Source organism: Trichosurus vulpecula, chromosome 7, assembly GCF_011100635.1.
Source record: "Trichosurus vulpecula isolate mTriVul1 chromosome 7, mTriVul1.pri, whole genome shotgun sequence".
NCBI classification, from domain to species: Eukaryota; Metazoa; Chordata; class Mammalia; order Diprotodontia; family Phalangeridae; genus Trichosurus; species Trichosurus vulpecula.
In genome coordinates, this window is record NC_050579.1 from 156,815,558 (window position 1) to 156,831,965 (window position 16,408).

A 16,408-nucleotide genomic window follows, 5' to 3' on the forward strand; every position below is an offset into this window, starting at 1 on the left:
GGGGGAAAAATTGGCTGATGTACCAGAGGGGACTTGGTTAGATCAATTCCCTCCACACTGGTGTGTCCCAGATTGGGACAAGCCTTTATTTTATTTTCTTGTCATATAAGACCTACCTTGATGAGGCATCCCTGACTCCTGACAATTATTCCACATCTGTCAGGAACCAGCATGACCAATAGATAGAGTGCTAGAGATGGGAGTTGAGAGCTCTGGGTTCAAATTCAAACAATTACTAGCTGTATATTCATTCATTTCTCTGTGCCTCAGTTTTCATATATATATTCCTTAATATATAGTATATAATATAACATATATGAATATAATATATGTTATATTATATATAAGTATATATAAAGGATAGTACCTTCTTCATAGAAATGTGAGGACTGAATGAGATAATATATATAATATATATAAAGTGCTTTGTAAACCTTAAAACAATATATAAATGTCATCTGTTATGCAATAATATACAATACCATGACATGATTATATAATTAAGTATATAATACTTCTATTTAAGTATATATAACATATATAATTATATAGAATATAAAATTATATATAATTATATAATTAAGTATATACTACTTAAGGGGTCACTCCGACTTCAGTATTGGGTCCTAATCCATCAGTCTATTTGTCTTTGTCTCTCTTCTCTGTCTCTCTTGGTCTCTTTCTGTTTCTCTGTCCCTCTGTCTCTGTTTCCGTATCTATCTTTCTCTGTCTCTCTCAGTATTTCAGAAAGACTCATGTTCTCTGGCTAAGAGGCAACCAGATATTATAGTAGATTTTAGAAAGACTCATGTTCTTTGGCTAAGAGGAAACCAGATATTATAGTCGATAGAGCTCCAAGCCTGGATCTGAGTTCAAACGTGGCCTCAGACACTACCTGTGGGACCCTAAGCAAGTTACTTAACCTCTGCCTGCCTCCCTCTACTCATCTGCAAAAAGGCAATAATAATGGCATCTACCTCCCAAGGTTGTAAAGTTTTTAGCACAGTGCCCGGCACATAACAGATACTTAATAAATGCTCATTCCCTCCCTCCTTTCCTAAGAGGGTATCTGGGCCAGGATTTTCAGGGGTAGGGGGTGGGAAATCAGCTTTGATGTGGAGGTTCTTGTTGCATGGGAGGTCCGCTCTGCTTCCTTGATTATTAGTGAAACAGTTATTGGGGGGCCCAGGACCTGGGGCTATCACACAAGATCTACCTTTGTTACATGGTGATGCTTCAAAAATTTGAGTGCAGGCAAGAGCAAACACAGTTCTCTGTTGTGACTCTCTCTTGGCTTGAGCGAGACCCTCTTCCCTCCTCAGACTAATGGAGGACAGGTCCGGGGGCATCAGAGAGCAGAGTTCCAGCTGGATTCTACCCCTTAGCTGGCAATAAGTTCTGGAAGAATGACTCGGTCCAGGAGAAATCAGACAGTGAGTATTCTGGTGGGTAGAAATCCAGTCCATTGGATGAGGCTTAGAATGACAGGAAGAACAAGAAGAAAGAGAACATAACAGTTATTTACTTTTTTCAGTTATTTACTCTTGAAGGTCAGCAGTGACCTTTCCTCATAACTGCATGAGGTTGATAGAGCAAGTAATCTTCAACAATTTGATAGATCCATGTGGCCACTCGATCTAGTGATAAAGATGGCTTGACCAGCTCATGTGACTCACTAATTTTATTTTTGTTGTTCAGTTTTTTTCAGTCATGTCTGATTTTTCACGACCCCATTTGAGGTTTTATTATCAATGTCCTCTCGTAAACCCATAACAGCAGGCCACCCAATGTCCCCGGGAGACTTCCTCTGGTTCTCTTTATTGTCCCTGGATGCAAAGAATACCATTGATTTTGTTCCTAGAAGGATGCTTAACAAAGTGAAAATGCTGAATAGAAGGAACTAGATCAGATATTCTTAATCTTTTTGGTGTCATGGACCCCTTTGGCAGTCTAATAGAGCTTATGGACCCATTCTCAGAAAAGTGTTTGTTGCCAACATTTATAATGAAAGGAATGCTAAATTTCAGTTAGAGTTTAGTAAAAATAAAGATGTAATATTTTTTCCTATCCAAGTTCATGGACCCCTTAAAGTCTATTCATAGACTTTCAAGGGATCCATCAACCCCATGTTAAGAACCCTTAAACAAGGGTGAAGATGGTCATTTCTATCTGACTCCTTTTTGAGTTTTTCCCAAATTGATTTGTATGGTCATTTAAACAAATTTCATCACCCCACCTTCAAATTACTCCTTTGTATTTTTGCTAAGAGGAGCCACATTTGAAGTCTTAGATTGTCCAGAGATATGCCAGGAGTTGAAAAGGAGTTTTCACCCCTAAGTGAGACAGAAGGCTGTGATCAAGGAGCCCAAGTCCTCCTCTCCCCAAAGGGGAGGGCAGTTAAAATGTCACTGGCTTTTCTAGCTAAATGACTGGGTGTGGTTTGTTGGACCTCTAAGGAGTAGTCCATCCATTTGCAGGAAAGGGGCCCATAGTAGTCAAAGACCAGTAGGTGGTAGGAGAGAGCAACAGTAGAGATGCCTAGCAGAGAGCCCCAAAATGAAGCAGGAAGATGCAGATCAAAAAGAAGGGGAATAGCCAGTTAGTCAACAAGTATTAATCAGGCAGCTACTATGTGCCAGGCACTGTGCTGAGTGCAGCAGAGCAACAGAGAATCCCAGATCAGAAGAGAAAGGAACTTGCCTATTGGCACCGCCAAAGAACAATGAGAGTTTGGTGGTATTTAAGGCATGAGTTAACCAGGCCACATGTGTGCCTCCTTTATCTCCATTCTCTGACACATGTATTGCCTACCCATTGCTCCCTTTGTCCACGTAGGGAATCACACCCTTACCTGTGGGTGCTCTGTACAAAGTAATATAAATTTTGATCACTAAAACCTTGCAAGATATCTTGGAGTTTGTGGGCTAGATTTTTTCCCCTCTTCCTTACTTATTTATTCTATCATTTTAAAAAACTGGGACAATTAACTCTTTTGCCTGTGTAGTTTCATTTATAATTTCTTGAAATGCAGCACTGGAAAAAAACCAGGCTTCTATAAAGCCCATTGGGATTCAAATGGAGCTACTTGACCATACCTTAAACCCAAATCATCCTGACTCTCACTGATGGGCCAACAACAAGGTCAGCCCAAGCCTTGCTTGGTCATTATTTGGGTTTTAATGGCTCACAGCGAGTGTAAATAGCAATTATTTTTGTTCTGACCAGAAACCCTGAGGGTCTTCTCCTCCCAGACTGATTATTTTGGGGGAGGGTAGGTAAAAGAGGCCATTTTTTTGCCTCATTTCTTACCTTGCCTTAATCACTGATTGAAGGTGACCTCAGACAAACTGAGATCTGGAAAAGGCCTTAGCTTAAAAAGGTCAAGTTCTCACACTGCATCTGAGGCCATCTCTAGTGATCTATATCTTGCCACTGAATCCAGATGACTCTGGAGGAGAGAGTGAGGTGGGTGACTTTGCAAAGCCTGCCTCACTTAAGTCCAATTCTAGCAAGTCGAGACATTACCTGACTGATGTCATTGGTCCTCTTCGAGAACAAAGGACAAACAACATCCCATTGCCCCTCCATATACAATCCACATGTCCTGCATGTATTTCTTTCCCCATAGTCGATCTGTAAGAGAGTAAACAAACAAATAAACAAATAAACATGGAGGAAATCCTTCTTGGCTAGTAAAATAAAGATGTATTTTTTCCCCATCCAAGTTCACAAACTCCTTAAAATCTATCTATGGATCCTTTTTTGGGAGGAGGCTGTCTGTGGGTGCTAGGTTAAGAACCTCTGATCTAATGTAACTCATTTCTTAGAATTGCATCCAAAACATTTCCCAAAAGCATTTAAAACAGGTCAAATTTGAGGTCTTGGCGAATGGACCCAGGGGGAGAATAAGTATGAGGAGTAAATGAGTCCCCTTTGCCACCACATGAGTACAAGTATTGAAATATTACTTCTCTCTCAGCCAGGTAAAGGGCTCTTGTTGGACCATGTTTTGAGGTAGTTGAGGTAGTTAACGAGCATCAGGATTTGAGGTTGTAGCTGTGGGATGAAGAAGGCAGGGTATTTGAGAGCTTGTTGCTGGGACTCCAAAGTAAGAAAATTAACAACAACAACAACAAAGAACAAACACTTATTGAGCTTATGTTATGTGCAAGATCCTGTGCTAGATGTTATAGATACAAAGATAAATAAGACAGTACCTGCCCTCAAGGAGCTTACCATTTAGTAGAAGGAATGGGACAAGTAGACAGATATTCAAATCACCATGATTCAAAAGACAATTATGATAAGCACATCAGTACACATGAAGGTCTTGTAATAAATTTTGAATTAGTCAAGGAGCCAGGTGTCAGGAAAGGCTTTATGAACAAGTAAAAGATATATAATTCCAGAGTTGCAAGGGACCTAACCTGCTTCTCTTCAAGATGAGGGCTGATAATCTAGATGTCCAGAAATGTATGCTTTTCACACAAATAAAGGCAGATTTAAACAATTCAAGCAATATTTATTGCTCATGGGTAGGCTGAGCCAATAGAATAAAAATGAGATCCTACCTAAGTTAATTTACTTATTCAGTGCCACACCAAACAGACACCAAATAACCAAATCAAACAACCAAAGAATTCTTTTATAGAGCTAGGAAAAATAGTTAATAAAATTCACCTGAAACAACAAAGGGTCAAGAATATCAAGGGAATCATGAAAAAAATTGTTAAGGAAGGCAGCGTAGCAGTTTCAGATTTCAAACTATATTACAAAGCAGTAATCATCAAAACAACCCGGTACTGGCTAAGAAATAAGGTGGTAGATCAGAGGAATAGATAAAGTATACCATAAGCGGTAGTATTATACCAGTAACCTAGTTTTTGATAAACCCAAAGATCTAAGCTTTTGGGGGTAAGAACTCACTATTTGACAAAAATTGCTGGGAAAACTGGAAAGCGGTTTGGTAGAAACTAGCCATAGACTAACATCTCATGCCATATATCAAGATAATGTCAAAATGGGTACATGACTTAGACATAAAGAGTGAGCTCATAAGTAAATTAGGGAGCATGGAAAAATGTACCGATCAGGTCTATGAACAAGGGAAGACTTTGTGACCAAATAAGAGAGAGAGAGGGGATTATAGAAAGGAAAAGAGATAATTTTGATTGTGTGAAATTAAAAAAGCTTTTGCCAAACAAAACTTATATGACCAAAATTAGAAGGAAAACAGGAAACTGGGGAAAATATTTTGAATCAGATTTCTTTGGAAAAGGCCTCAGTTCTCAAATATATAAGGAAGTAAGCCAAATTTATACAAATAAGAGACATTCCTCAGTTGATAGATGGTCAACGTATATGAACAGGCAGTTTTCAGAAGAAGAAATCAAAGCCATCAATAATTGCATGAAAAGAAGATGGCAGCTAGAAAGCAGGGACTTGTGTAAGCTCCCACCCAGGTTCCTATAAACACCTATAAAAATGGCTCTGAACAAATTCTAGAAATGCAAAACCCACGAAATAGCAGAGGGAAGCAGGGCTCCAGCCCAGGACAGCCTGGATGGTCGTGGGGTAAGGTCTATCGCTCAGACCTGGGAGCGGAATGGAGCAGAGCCCAGCATGGGCTGTGTGGACCAACCAGACCAGGAGCCAGGCAGAACAGGACCTAGCACCCTGAATCAGTGATCTATGGCAGTTACCAGACTTCTCAACCCACAAACACCAAAGACAACAGAGAAGGTCAATGGGAAAAGCTGCTGGGACAGAGTGAAAAGTGTTCACAGTTGGACCACCGCCCCAGAGGCAGTGGAGGTGGTGCAGCTACAGAACTATAGCTGCAGTTGCTTCTGGCCCAAGGCCCACCTGGTGGGAGGAATTAAGTGGCAGATCGGAGCTTAGATCTGAGTCTAGTCCGGGCTGGCGGTTCTTGGGGGAGGAGTAGCGCTGGTGTGGCAGAGCTTGCTGTGTAACTCTGAAAACAACAGCACAGCCCCTCAAGCGTGGGACAAAGTACTCTATACTCTACAAGCAGTCATACCCTGATGAAAAACTCAAGGGTCAAGTAAGTTGGCTGGGAATATGGGCAGGCAGCAAAAACAGACTCAGATTCAGACTCAGACTTTGGGATCTTTCTTTAGTGACAAAGAAGACCAAAATATAGAGCCAGAAGAAGTCAACAAAGTCAAAGAGCCTACATCAAAAGCCTCCAAGAAAAACATGAACTGGTCTCAGGCCATGGAAAAGCTCAAAAAGAATTAGGAAAAGCAAGTTAGAGAAGTAGAGGAAAAATTGGGGAGAGAAATGAGAGTGATGTGAGAAAACCATGAAAAATAAGTCAATGACTGGCTAAAGGAGACCAAAAAAATACTGAAGAAAACACCTTAAAAAACAGACTAACTCAAATGGCAAAAGAGCTCCAAAAAGCCAATTAGGAGAAGAATGCCTTGAAAGGCAGAATTAGCCAAATGGAAAAGGAGGTCCAAAAGACCACTGAAGAAAATACTACCTTAAAAATTATATTGGAGCAAGTGGAAGCTATGACTTTATGAGAAATCAAGATATTATAAAACAGAACCAAAGGAATGAAAAATTGGAAGACAATGTGAAATATCTCATTGGAAAAACCACTGACCTGGAAAATAGATCCAGGAGAGGTAATGTAAAAATTATTGGACTACCTGAGAGCCATGATCAAAAAAAAAGAGCCTAGACATCATCTTCAAGAAATTATCAAGAACTGCCCAGATATTCCAGAGCCAGAGGGTAAAATAGAAATTGAAAGAATCCACAGACTGCCTCCTGAAAAAGATCCCAAAAAGAAAACTCCTAGGAATATTGTCGCCAAATTCAAGAACTCCCAGATCAAGAAGAAAATACTGTAAGCAGCCAGAAAGAAATCATTTTAGTATTGTGGAAACACAATCAAGACAATACAAGATCTAGCAGCTTCTACCTTAAGGGACTGAAGGGCTTGGAATATGATATTCCAGAGGTCAATGGAGCTAGGATTAAAACCAAGAATCACCTACCCATCAAAACTGAGTATCATGCTCCAAGGCAAAATATGGATTTTCAATAAAATAGAGGACTTTCAAGCTTTCTCAATGAAAAGACCAGAGCTGAATAGAAAATTTGACTTTCAAACACAAGAATCAAGATAAGTGTGAAAAGGTAAACAAGAAAGAGAAATCATAAGGGACTTACTAAAGTTGAACTATTTTGTTTACCTTCCTACATGGAAAGATGATGTGTGTAATTCATGAGACCTTTCTCAGTATTAGGGTAGTTGAAAGGAATATACATATATACAGACAGAGGATACAGGGTGAGTTGAATATGGAGGGATGATATCTAAAAATATAAAATCAAATTAAGGGATGAGAGAGGAATATATATTGAGAGAGGGAGAAAGGGAGAGATAGAATGAGGTAAATTATCTCACATAAAAGTGGCAAGAAAGAGCAGTTCTGTAGGAAGGGAAGAGGGGGCAGGTGATGGGGAATGAATGAATCTTGCTCTCATCAGAATTGACCTGAGGAGGGAATAACATACACACTCAATTGGGTGTCTTACCAGACAGGAAAGAAGGAGGAAGGAGATAAAAAGGGGGGATGATAGAAGGGAGGGCAGATAGGGGGAGGAGGTAATCAAAAACAAACACTTTCAAAAAGGGATAGGGTGAAGGGAGAAAATTGAATAAAAGGGGATAGGGTAGGAAGAAGCAAAATATAGTTAGTTTTTCACAACATGAGTATTGTGGAAGGGTTTTACATAGTGATATGCATGTGGCCTATGTTGAATTGCTTGCTTTCTTAGGGAGGGTGGGTGGGGAGGGAGCAGGGGAGAGAGTTTGGAACTCAAAGTTTTCAAAACAGATGTTCAAAAAAAAAGTTTTTGCATGCAACTAGAAAATAATATATACAGGCAAGGGGGCATAGAAATCTATCTTGCCCTACAAGAAAGTAAGGGAAAGGGGGATGGGAGGGGAGTGGGGTGACAGAAGGGAAGGCTGACTGGGGAATGGGGCAACCAGAATATATGCCATCTTGGAGTGGGGGGGAGGGTAGAAATGGGGAGAAAATTTGTAATTCAAACTCTTGTGAAAATCAATGCCGAAAACCGAAAATATTAAATAAATAATAATAATAAAAATAATTACATGAAAAATGTTCCAAATCACTAGTGATTAGAGAAATGCAAATTAAAACAACTCTGAGATACCACCTCATACCCATAATATTGACTAACATGACACAAAAGGAAAATTACAAATGCTAGAGGGGACATGGCAAAATTGGGACATTGTCAGTGGAGTTGTGAACTCATCCAACCATCCTGGAGAGAAATTTGGAACTATGCCCAAAGGGCTATAAAACTGTCATAGCCTTTGACCCAGCAATACTACTATGTGATTTGTATCCCAAAGAGATCACAGAAAAGGGGAAAGGGCCTATTTGTTCAAAAATATTTATAGCAACCTACTGATAGCAAAGAATTGGATACCGAAGGGATGCTCATCAGTGGGGAATGGTTGAATAAATTGTGGTATATGACTGTGATACTATTGTGCTGATGTGATGAGGGGAATGCTTTCATAAAAACCTTGAAAGACTAACGTGAGCCAATGCAAGGTGAAGTGAGCAGAACCAGGAGAACATTGTACACAGTAAAAGCAACATTATTACAATGATCTGCTGTGAAAAACTTAGCTATTCTGATCAAGACAATGGTCTGAGACAATTCTGAAAGATCCATGATGAAAAATGTTACCCACCTCCAGAGAGAGAACGGATGCACTCTGAATGCAGATTGAAGCATACTTTTTTCACTTTCTTCATTTTTATTATTTGCTTTTTTTGTGTGTTTTCTTTTGTAACATAGCTAATATGGAAATATATTTTGCATGACCTCACATGTAGAATTGAAATAAAATTGCTTGCCTTCTCAAGGAGTTTGGAGGGCCAGGTAGGAGAGAGAGAATTTGGAACTCAAAATTTAAAAAATGATTATTAAAAATTTTTACATGTAATTGGAAAATATCTAATGAAACAAATAAAGCTATTTAAAAAATATGTACAGAGACTGAGCTGCCTGTTTGTACTGTCCTACACTGATTAATACTGGGTGTGGTGTGGCCCAGTAAAAGAAAAGACTAAAGCTAACTGGTCTACTACATTTCCCTCTCCCTGGGCAATGGAATATTTCCTTCAGGAGAAACAAGAAGAGAGGAATGAAGAAATATCCCATTAAATTCTGAATTGTCATCTAGAGACTTTCTTTGCTGAAGGGTATATTTCTGTAATGATGCTACTACTGGTGGCTATGTTTGATATATATATTTTTTAAATACAAAGAAACTTGGAGGAAAAAAAAAACAAAGTAGAAGAAAAAAGAGACCTTAAGTGTAGGCTGGGTTTTTATGGATTTAGAAGAGAAGTTAAGCAAATTACATGTTCTTTAAAAAGTAGTGGTTGGGTATGTCCAGTTCCCTGAGATGTAGATCCTATTCAACCCAGTAAGTATTTCAAATATTTTTTATTTATATTTTGTTTTTGCATCACCTTTATTTCCAAATTTATCCCTCTCTCTTCCCATCCCCAGAACACCATCATGTGCAAAAGAGAGTAAAAGTCAAGGAGCATTTATTAAGCATCTATTATGTGTTAGGCACTTGCTAAGCTCTGGGGATACAAAAAAGACAAAAACTGTCCGTGTACTCAAGGAACTCACAATCTAATTGGGGGAGAGAGAAAGAGAGACAGAGGCAGAGAGACAGAGAAAAGAGACAGAGACAGTGACAGGGACAGAGAGACAGAGAGAGAGCGACAGAGACACAGAGAAACAGAGACAGAGAAAAGAGACAGAGACAGATAGAGACAGAGAGAGATAGGGACAGGGAAAGAGAGACAGACAGAGAGAGAGACAGAGGCAGAGACACAGAGAGACAGGGACAGAGAGAGAGACAAAGGCAGAGACAAAGAGTGAACACGTAAACAACTATGTACAAACAAGATATATACAAGAAAAAATGGAGATAATTTTAGAAGGAAGGCACTAGAATTAAGAAGGACTGAGAAAGGCTTCTTGCAGAGGGTTTAATTTTAACTGAGGCCTGAAGGAAGCCAGAGAAGCCAGGGGATAGAGGTGAAGAGGGAGAAAATTCCAAGCATGAGGGACAGCCAAAGAAAACGCTTGGAGTTTAGGAGACACAATGCCTTGTGTCTTTCTTATCTAAAAAAGAAAGGTGGGGAAAGCAGTTCAGCAAAACCAGCCGGCCCATCAACCAAGTCTGACGGTATACGTTATACTGCATACCAACAGCTCCCTTCAAGCATATGTAAGCATATGCAACATGCAGGACACTGAGTTAGGTGCTGGGGACACAATAACAAAAATGAAAAAAATGTCTCCCTTCACAGAGCCTGCATTCTGCAGTATTTGGGGGACATGATAGGTACACAGAAAAATACATACATTAATAATTCAATAATCCCTGTTGACAACTGAGAGGGGGCAGTAAGGAAAAACCTCACATTGGAGCTATTACGTAAGCCATGTCCTAAAGAAAATTAGAGATTTGAATCAGCAGAGGTGACAAGGGGAATTCCAGACATTGTGTGTGTGTGTGGGGGGGGGCGTGGCAGGGGGAAACCTGTGCAAAGGAAGGAAACAGGAAGCAGGAAATGCAATGTCATATATGGAGAACAGCTAATAGGCCAGATTGATTGGAATACAAAGTAAATAAAGGGGAATAATAGGAAATAAGGCAGCAAAGGTTGGAGGGAGCCAGATAGGGAAGGGGCTAAAATAGTGTACTAAATATTTTGAGTTTTCTCTAGCTAACTGCAGCCTGTTGGTGGTTCTAGTCACCATCCTCAGCAATAGAATGACAAACAGATACAATTAAGTATTTCTAATCAGGAGAAACACCTATATAATCCCTCTTTGTTGAATCTCTACCTTCCTTTGAAGTTCACCTCAAAGATCTTTTCCTTCAAGTGGCCTGTCCTGCTCTCTCTGGTTGTTAATGCCTTTCACATCCTGAGAATTACTGTGTACCTACCATATATGTGTGTGTGTAAGCGCATGTGTATATGTATATAGACGTGTGTATATGCATATGCACATACCTACATACATACGTATACATGCATACATATACACATATTTCACATACACATATTATTTTTCCATGTTCATATTATTATCTTCCCCCAATCCACCCCCACATACGCAGTAGAATTTAAAGCCATTGAGGGCTGGCATTGCTTCATTTTTGTCTTTATATCCCAGTACCTAGCTCATACCTGGCATATAACAGGTACTTAATAAATGCTTGTCGAATAAATGAAAAGACAGAGGAAGACAGGACCCAAATGAGAATGAACCTGATATATTTGAACTGAGGCATGATAACAAGGTCGTATGGACATATGGTTTCCCAATATTGTTGGATTCTAGATACATGGTCTGCTATTTTTTAAAAGGTCATCAGTTTACCTGAATCTAATAAATTAATGTTCAACCACAAGCCAAAAGGCTTCCTTTCTAGTCTAAAAATCCCAGCTGTCCCATGAACCACAAGCTCTTCAAAGCAAACTGCTTTGGTGGTTTGTAAGAGCTGCTTTGGAGTACAGTAGAGAATGGTCTCTATTGTGCTATCCCCTTTGATTGATTTCTTATGGGTTTCTGTCTTCAGCTTAGTGATTCTCTGCTCTGTGTGTTGCAGTGAAGCAAACACAGACACTTCCTATCATGGCCTGGTGGCTAGCAATTGCTAGGGTGTATGTGCGAGAGCCTCAGGTTAAAGAAAGGGACATTTTTGCTTTTCTATGCATGGGGGCTACTCTCAGTGGAGCAGTTCGGAAGAAAGTGTAGTAATTGCCTCAGGCAACGTGAGAAAGCAGAAGGCTAAGATGCTACTGAAGTGCCTTTGAAAGCTCCTGGGGGGGAAATGCTGTTTCTCTTTGTTAAAGGGGACTGTTAGAGTGATCCAGAAAAGGTGGGTCTTCATTACTTTGATTAGCTAATAAAGATAAAACATATACAAACACAGAGCTCATTTTTTTCAGGGAAAACTATAATACCTATGGATCAAGGAGAAAGGGGGGGCTGATTTCATTTATCTTCCTGTCCCCTATAACCTGTCAGCTAGGTGGCACTGTGGACAGAGTGCTGAGCCTGGAGTCAGGAAGACCTGAATTAAAAATCCTATCTCAGACACTTAGTAGCTTTGTGACTTTGGGCAAGTCACTTAACCCTGTTGGTCTCAGTTTCCTTATCTGTAAAATGATCTGGAGAAGGAAAGGGCAAACCATTCCAATATCTCTGCCAAGAAAACCCCAAATTAGGTCATGAAGAGTCAGAAATGACTAAACAACAAACTCCTGTAACCTCTAGAGAGTGGGTAGGACTGGGAGTGGGAGTGGGGGGGGGCTAGTTAAAAAATGTGTGTGGGCTAATAAACCTTTTGAAATGGAAGGTTATGTTCCTGAAAAAGAGGGAGAAATAGTGAGAGCAAGAAAGAGAGAGTGCAAGAGAGAGTGAGTGAGAGAGAGTGTGCATGTGCATGTGTGTGTGTGTGTGTGTGTGTGTGTGTGTGTGTGTGTGTGAGAGAGAGAGCGAGAGAGAGAGAGAGAGAGAGAGAGAGAGAGATCTCAGTTGTGTGAGTTAGTTGATTGCTTCTTGTCAGAATTAAGACTGATCGTTAGGCATTGTCTGATAATGTCCAAAAACACTGAGACAAGCCTGGTTCATTCTTGGCAAGACAAACCTTCTCTCAGGGATCCTGGAAAGGACCCCCACTCTCCTATTTCTGATGCCCAAATTGCACTGCAGAGAATTATTCTCTTTGGGTTAAAGTACTGTTTCTTATTAAAAGGCAAATACCCTCAGAGGTATAACACACTCATTTATACTGTTGCATATGTTAAGTTTATCAGAGACTTCCCAAGCAACAATGAAGAATAAACACTGGGATGGAAGTTTTGAAAGGAAAACGTGGAGAAAGCATGGTCATCCCCCAATGAGGGGAGCATGTCAGGGTAGAAAATCTGGAATAGCCTGTGAGTGATATGAGGCCATCAGGAATGGTGGAGAAAAGGGCACTTGAAGGAGAGGTGAGAGGGTTCTAATATACAACAACGTGGGGAGAGGAAAGATTCCTAACCATGAGTCAGGAGACCAGGATCTTATTTCTGGCTCAGCTGTGTGACCTGAAGTAAACTACTTTAACTTTTCTAAGCCTCAGCTTCCTCATTTGTAAAATGAAAATGTTGGGACAGATGGTCTTCAAGTTTCCTTCTAGCACTAATACTTTATGGTACCAAGAGAAACTCCACCTTCCTCATCATTTCAGGCTCTGAATCTCTGTCTATTTATGCTTTTGATAGAGTTATTAGAGGTCCAATACTCCCTTTCAGGTTGTTCCCTCTAGTGGTAAATATGATGAACCTTCAAAAGTATAGGACTCACACGAGAGCCAAGAAATAGGTCACTTAGCATCACCAGTTCCACCCCCTGGAAACTTGGCCTATTCAGAGGGTGCTTTCAGATCTCCCCAGCCCTGCCCAGGAATAGAGAGTCAAATGGAATTGCTTTGAGGGAAGTTCATTCTCTTGGAAACAGAAGATTTTAAATGACTTTCCCATGGTCATGAAAGGAGTACGGTGGCAGAGCTGATATTTGAACTCAGTTTTTAAACTCTGAATCTATTGCTTCTTGTACTGCGTCATGTAAGGAGGAGCTCAACCTTCTTGGATTAACTTGTGCTGGCCAGCTTTGCTGCCATCTGGGGTGGTTTTTCTCTAAGTAATGCTTCAGGTAGTTGCCACCACAAACAGGGAGCTGCTGTTTTAAAAGCAGGCTAATTCTCCTACTTTAGCTACAATATTTACATCACAGGGGACATTGTAAAGATGACATTTGCTAATATAAGAAAAGTACTTTGCAAACCTTAAATTGATATATAAATAGCCATTTTTATTGTTATATTAGTGGGTGAATATACCCATATTTTCTTATTGTGTGAATCTCTATGTCTTGCTACCATGCATGGATGATCCATGTAAACATCTATCTGCATATTGCAAGGGCATAGTCAAATTGTCAGAGTAGCAGGAAGAACAGCCTAGTTCCCATCACACTTCCTCCAAAAAGATCTAAAAGACGCATCAAAAAAGTCACAGAAAGTAAAGAGGTCTAAAAACAAACAAATGAGACAATTGAATGTACCGAGTGGACCACACTGACTCCATCTTGTGACACAATTCTAGGTCTAGCTCACTTCCCTTTTGATTCAGTTATGGATTCTAGCCCAACTTTTGTTTTGTAAGAAAACATTATTCAGTTATGGGATTTGTGAGAAACCCTTATTGCATTGTTTGAACCTAGCCCTGCATGGCTGGAAAGCTGGGCTACCTCTACCTGTTGCTTAGAGACCTTAACTAAGGACCTAGGTTATGCTGACCAGATATGAAGACTGATGGAGAGAGTTTTGTCATAAGTATACATGTTAAGCAACTCATATGTTTTATCTGAAAACTGGCCCCATACTGGTTAATCAGTTATTGTTTCTATGTTCCTTTGATTGAAGGCAGACATTGGGTGAGGGGTTGTGGGGAGTGGGAAACCTTTTCTTTCTGATTTCAGGGAAATGTACCTGTTCACTTTCCCCCTCCCAGCTTGGAAAGCTACTAATCTTCCCTCCAATTAGAAATCAAGTTACCTAATTTTGTATTCTGGTTAATTGTTTTCTTTTAATTAATTGGTCTTATTTGATTAATTGTTTTAATGCATCGACCCCCTGTTTCAAAGCTGGGAAGGCCTGGTCCTTATTTGTTATGCAATTAGCATGCATTGCTTAATAAATGGATATGCCTGGAAGCTCGAACTTTTGATTCCTCAGTCATTTCAGATTCCATCCACCATATAAACAAACAGACATACACATGTACACACTAGGAATGGTGTCTGGTCAGGAGCACCAAGCATGGGCATTCCACCATCCAGAAAACAAAATATGGCTGATACTGAGCACTAGAGCAGGAAGTACCAGGGTAGGAGAAGATCCCAGAGGATCCCTGAACTAGTACAGGGTCCAGGAATGGGTGCCATCTGGCAGCTCTGTTGACGATTACTCGGTTCTAGGTCATAGATCCAGGATATACTCAGGAGGAGACCTAACGGTGGTACAGAAGATTGTGGGTCCTGGCTGCTGAGGAGCAAGTTAAGAAGCAAACAGTAGTCACATGTCTCTGATCCCAGGAGCAGAGCAAAGACTCAATTCTAGCCTCCAGCCTAGGCTGAAGCCTACAATGGAATAACCAAAGCAGGAATTACAAAGCAAAGGAGAGCCTGCAGTTCAGTCACTCTGAACCTACAGAATCTCCCAGTAGCTAAGTCCAGCAGGAGTCTTCTGAAATTTTCACTCCAAAACAAGTTGACAGTCCCAAACCTAGGTCAGGAATTTGTAGAGCTCAAACGAAGAGGGCAGTGAGCAGATTTCACCCAAGGTCTCATCACTTTGTAGCATTGAAAGCTTGTAGGCCCTAAGCCAGAGCTGTGAAAATAGCAGAAGGATGCAAGAGGACAGAAGCTCAGACATTCCGCCCAGAAGGGTTCACAGCCCAGTCTTAGCATAAAGTCCAAAGTCAAGAAGTAGATTGGAAGAAGGAACAAACAAAAAAGAAAAAGCTGTTATGATGAAGCTTATTAAAACTCAGGGAAGTTCAAGATACGAACCCAGAAAAAGAGAATGACTTGAAAACACCTACATGCGAAACCTCCAAGAAAAAATGCAGCTTGGATGCAAGTCCAACTCTAATTCCAGAAGGAAATCAAACACGAGTTAAAAATAGTTAAAAGTGATTTTCAAAACCAAAAGAGAGGTAGAAGGAAAAATTAGAAAAGTTAGATATGATAGACCTCTGGAAAATATTGAATGGGAATGAAAAAGAGTATCATTATGTCTTAGCTGGGCATGGCACTTTCACAAAAATCACGGTTACAGCATAAACACCTCATGAATACAGAAAGTCAGAAAAAAATGTATACAAGCTTCATTGCAAGCAGAATGTAAGGTCCTTGATGACAAGAACTTTTTTGGTTTTGTCTCTATCTCCCGTACCTAGCATAGAAGGGCTTAATTAATGCAGAGTAGCAGATATCCACATGGTACTTCCCTACCTGGTAGTGGGACATAGAGATTCATTCCATGTGAACAGTAAGTAACAACAACAACAATGTACATTTATAGATCAGTTTAAGTTTTACAAAGTGCTTTACCTACGTTATCTAATTTGATCCTTACGACACACCTGTGGTTTAAGTATTACTGCTAATGTGGGGGAATTAGAAACAAAGCTCCCCATTTGTAGTGTCAACTACCTGAGGAATTACTTTGTGA